This window comes from Schistocerca americana, unplaced genomic scaffold (assembly GCF_021461395.2).
Source record: "Schistocerca americana isolate TAMUIC-IGC-003095 unplaced genomic scaffold, iqSchAmer2.1 HiC_scaffold_422, whole genome shotgun sequence".
Classification (NCBI taxonomy): domain Eukaryota; kingdom Metazoa; phylum Arthropoda; class Insecta; order Orthoptera; family Acrididae; genus Schistocerca; species Schistocerca americana.
In genome coordinates, this window is record NW_025726151.1 from 5,001 (window position 1) to 10,000 (window position 5,000).

General features: G+C 53.1%; 1 non-coding gene across 1 annotated transcript in view; it reads right to left on the reverse strand.

Moving 5' to 3' along the window:
• The window catches only part of LOC124582897, a 1,910-nt gene extending 397 nt beyond the window's left edge, over window positions 1-1,513 (reverse strand). The window contains exon 1 of the ribosomal RNA XR_006973960.1: window positions 1-1,513. This exon is cut by the window's left edge and continues 397 nt beyond it. This is a non-coding gene — a ribosomal RNA (small subunit ribosomal RNA).
• Window positions 1,514-5,000: the final 3,487 nt, after the last annotated feature.

A 5,000-nucleotide genomic window follows, 5' to 3' on the forward strand; every position in this document is an offset into this window, starting at 1 on the left:
GCTAGAAGCCGCCTGTCCCTCTAAGAAGAAAAGTAATCGCTGACAGCACGAAGGATGTCACGCGACTAGTTAGCAGGCTAGAGTCTCGTTCGTTATCGGAATTAACCAGACAAATCGCTCCACCAACTAAGAACGGCCATGCACCACCACCCACCGAATCAAGAAAGAGCTATCAATCTGTCAATCCTTCCGGTGTCCGGGCCTGGTGAGGTTTCCCGTGTTGAGTCAAATTAAGCCGCAGGCTCCACTCCTGGTGGTGCCCTTCCGTCAATTCCTTTAAGTTTCAGCTTTGCAACCATACTTCCCCCGGAACCCAAAAGCTTTGGTTTCCCGGAGGCTGCCCGCCGAGTCATCGGAGGAACTGCGGCGGATCGCTGGCTGGCATCGTTTATGGTTAGAACTAGGGCGGTATCTGATCGCCTTCGAACCTCTAACTTTCGTTCTTGATTAATGAAAACATACTTGGCAAATGCTTTCGCTTCTGTTCGTCTTGCGACGATCCAAGAATTTCACCTCTAACGTCGCAATACGAATGCCCCCGCCTGTCCCTATTAATCATTACCTCGGGTTCCGAAAACCAACAAAATAGAACCGAGGTCCTATTCCATTATTCCATGCACACAGTATTCAGGCGGGCTTGCCTGCTTTAAGCACTCTAATTTGTTCAAAGTAAACGTGCCGGCCCACCGAGACACTCACTCAAGAGCACCCTGGTAGGATTGCAACGGGGTCCGCCTCGGGACGCACGAGCACGCACGAGGCGCGTCGCACGCCTTCAGCTCGCCCCACCGGCAGGACGTCCCACGATACATGCCAGTTAAACACCGACGGGCGGTGAACCAACAGCGTGGGACACAAATCCAACTACGAGCTTTTTAACCGCAACAACTTTAATATACGCTATTGGAGCTGGAATTACCGCGGCTGCTGGCACCAGACTTGCCCTCCAATAGATACTCGTTAAAGGATTTAAAGTGTACTCATTCCGATTACGGGGCCTCGGATGAGTCCCGTATCGTTATTTTTCGTCACTACCTCCCCGTGCCGGGAGTGGGTAATTTGCGCGCCTGCTGCCTTCCTTGGATGTGGTAGCCGTTTCTCAGGCTCCCTCTCCGGAATCGAACCCTGATTCCCCGTTACCCGTTACAACCATGGTAGGCGCAGAACCTACCATCGACAGTTGATAAGGCAGACATTTGAAAGATGCGTCGCCGGTACGAGGACCGTGCGATCAGCCCAAAGTTATTCAGAGTCACCAAGGCAAACGGACCGGACGAGCCGACCGATTGGTTTTGATCTAATAAAAGCGTCCCTTCCATCTCTGGTCGGGACTCTGTTTGCATGTATTAGCTCTAGAATTACCACAGTTATCCAAGTAACGTGGGTACGATCTAAGGAACCATAACTGATTTAATGAGCCATTCGCGGTTTCACCTTAATGCGGCTTGTACTGAGACATGCATGGCTTAATCTTTGAGACAAGCATATGACTACTGGCAGGATCAACCAGGGAGCTGCGTCAACTAGAGCTGAGCAGCCGGCCGCCCGGGAGTGTGTCCCGGGGGCCCGCGCGAACACGCAAGCGTCCGCTCAATTATTCTGCAAACAGGAGGAGGCTGAGCTCCCCTGCACAATACACCTCGAAACCCTCTCAGGTCCCGGCGGCGCGCAGCGCCGTCCTAAGTACTTGGTCGGGTTCGAGAGAGGCGCAATCGCCCGGAGTTTGGCGAGTAGACGCTTTAGGTGCGACCACCCGTGCTCCCAACTGAGCTTGCCGCTGCCGACAGAGGCCCGGGAGCGTGCTGTCGTGGCATTGCCGGCGGGAGACAACACGCGCCACCTACGGTGGCCGGCAGCTCCAACGCCAGCGCCACAGAAGGACAAAAGCCCCACTTGGGTGCCGAAGCGAACTCTCCCAGCACAGCGCACGCGCCAACACGTCCGCACAGCTGCGATACAAACCACCTGCGAGAACCGCAGAGGCGACCGAGCAGCAGACGGCGTCGCGGCGCCGAGCGCCGGGCGGCGGCGCATCCTCAGCGCACACAGTCCTCAATCGGACCAGCACACTGCAGATGTCCACCGCGCTTCGCACCGGGCCCGCGAGGACCTACTTTGGCCGCACGGCGCCGCGTGCAGGGTGCGCCGGCGCGCAGCTGCGCCGCCTGCCGCCTCCGTCGGCCGGCGCGCCTGCCACTGGCCGCCCCCACCAGCCGGCTGTAGCGCGTGCGCCCACGCACCGCGCGGCCAGCACGCCGGGAGGCCCCCCCTCACCGGCCGGGGACGGTCCCACCCAGCCACCGCCGCGTATCGCTTCACACCCACATGCCATTCACGTTCGTGGGCATGGTGGGTATCGCTGAAACAACCGGTTGGTAGCTCAACCGATCGTCGCCATCACTGATTCACCTCTAGCGAGAACAACCGCACCACAACCGTTTACCAGTTGTTCATTTGCGTAACGTCACCAGCAAACGTAGACGTCCATCGCCATTTGCAAATTCAACGATTGTTGCATGCCTGTGTCAGGTGTCACGACACACTATGTCTGCCCACATACACGCAACAACATGTGCACGCTTCGCGAACACGTGGAAGGTGGCCCCCGTACGTATGCGATGTCCATTGCGCGAACGACTGTCAACCGGCCTCTGTCGCATGTCGCAGATGTGGAACGCAGTGCACCATGCTATCACGGTGTGTGAGAAGAGACGACTACGTCTGACAACACGCGCCACTACATCAACAGACGGCTCATGCTGATCGCCATCCACGGCATACCATACTGCAATCCAGCTCTTATAGGGAGACGACACGTAGCTGAGTGCACAATATTTGGACCGTATGGTTCGCCGTTGTTGGCGCAGTCGTGGTACGGTCACACATGTACCACGATGTATCATTCAGTACATGAGGACCAATGTGCAGTACAGTGTGTGATTTGGACGTACAACATCAGCGGACAGTTGACACACGCCGTACCACAACGTAGGCTGTGCTTCGCCATGCAAATGCCAATGAACAACTGCGAAGGGCATTGAGCATGTACGTCCTGCTGCCATCCGCATTACAGTGTATAGCTGCAAGGTGTTTAACATGAAGCGATACTCTGGGGACCAGGCAGTGCGAGTAGCAAACTATATTGCGGGGGTTGCAGTTAGGCAACACCACACTAATTTAACGCGTCGTATGACAATTACAGAGCAGGTTAAGGCCCAACGTGTGTTGGGTTAAGGCCCAACGTGTGTTGGGTTAAGGCCCAACGTGTGTTGGGTTAAGGCCCAACGTGTGTTGGGTTAAGGCCCAACGTGTGTTGGGTTAAGGCCCAACGTGTGTTGGGTTAAGGCCCAACGTGTGTTGGGTTAAGGCCCAACGTGTGTTGGGTTAAGGCCCAACGTGTGTTGGGTTAAGGCCCAACGTGTGTTGGGTTAAGGCCCAACGTGTGTTGGGTTAAGGCCCAACGTGTGTTGGGTTAAGGCCCAACGTGTGTTGGGTTAAGGCCCAACGTGTGTTGGGTTAAGGCCCAACGTGTGTTGGGTTAAGGCCCAACGTGTGTTGGGTTAAGGCCCAACGTGTGTTGGGTTAAGGCCCAACGTGTGTTGGGTTAAGGCCCAACGTGTGTTGGGTTAAGGCCCAACGTGTGTTGGGTTAAGGCCCAACGTGTGTTGGGTTAAGGCGCAACGTGTGTTGGGTTAAGGCGCAACGTGGGTTACGTTAAGGCGCAACGTGGGTTACGTTAAGGCGCAACGTGGGTTACGTTAAGGCGCAACGTGGGTTACGTTAAGGCGCAACGTGGGTTACGTTAAGGCGCAACGTGGGTTACGTTAAGGCGCAACGTGGGTTACGTTAAGGCCCAATATAGGTTAGGTTAAGGCCCAATATAGGTTAGGTTAAGGCCCAATATAGGTTAGGTTAAGGCCCAATATAGGTTAGGTTAAGGCCCAATATAGGTTAGGTTAAGGTACAATATAGGTTAGGTTAAGGTACAATATAGGTTAGGTTAAGGTACAATATAGGTTAGGTTAAGGTACAATATGGGTTAGGTTAAGGTACAATATGGGTTAGGTTAAGGCGCAATATGGGTTAGGTTAAGGCGCAATATGGGTTAGGTTAAGGCGCAATATGGGTTAGGTTAAGGCGCAATATGGGTTAGGTTAAGGCGCAATATGGGTTAGGTTAAGGCGCAATATGGGTTAGGTTAAGGCGCAATATGGGTTAGGTTAAGGCGCAATATGGGTTAGGTTAAGGTACAATATAGGTTAGGTTAAGGTACAATATAGGTTAGGTTAAGGTACAATATAGGTTAGGTTAAGGTACAATATGGGTTAGGTTAAGGTACAATATAGGTTAGGTTAAGGCACAATATGGGTTAGGTTAAGGCGCAATATGGGTTAGGTTAAGGCGCAATATGGGTTAGGTTAAGGCGCAATATGGGTTAGGTTAAGGCGCAACGTGGGTTACGTTAAGGCGCAACGTGGGTTACGTTAAGGCGCAACGTGGGTTACGTTAAGGCGCAACGTGGGTTACGTTAAGGCGCAACGTGGGTTACGTTAAGGCGCAACGTGGGTTACGTTAAGGCCCAATATAGGTTAGGTTAAGGCCCAATATAGGTTAGGTTAAGGCCCAATATAGGTTAGGTTAAGGCCCAATATAGGTTAGGTTAAGGCCCAATATAGGTTAGGTTAAGGTACAATATAGGTTAGGTTAAGGTACAATATAGGTTAGGTTAAGGTACAATATGGGTTAGGTTAAGGCGCAATATGGGTTAGGTTAAGGCGCAATATGGGTTAGGTTAAGGCGCAATATGGGTTAGGTTAAGGCGCAACGTGGGTTACGTTAAGGCGCAACGTGGGTTACGTTAAGGCGCAACGTGGGTTACGTTAAGGCGCAACGTGGGTTACGTTAAGGCGCAACGTGGGTTACGTTAAGGCGCAACGTGGGTTACGTTAAGGCCCAATATAGGTTAGGTTAAGGCCCAATATAGGTTAGGTTAAGGCCCA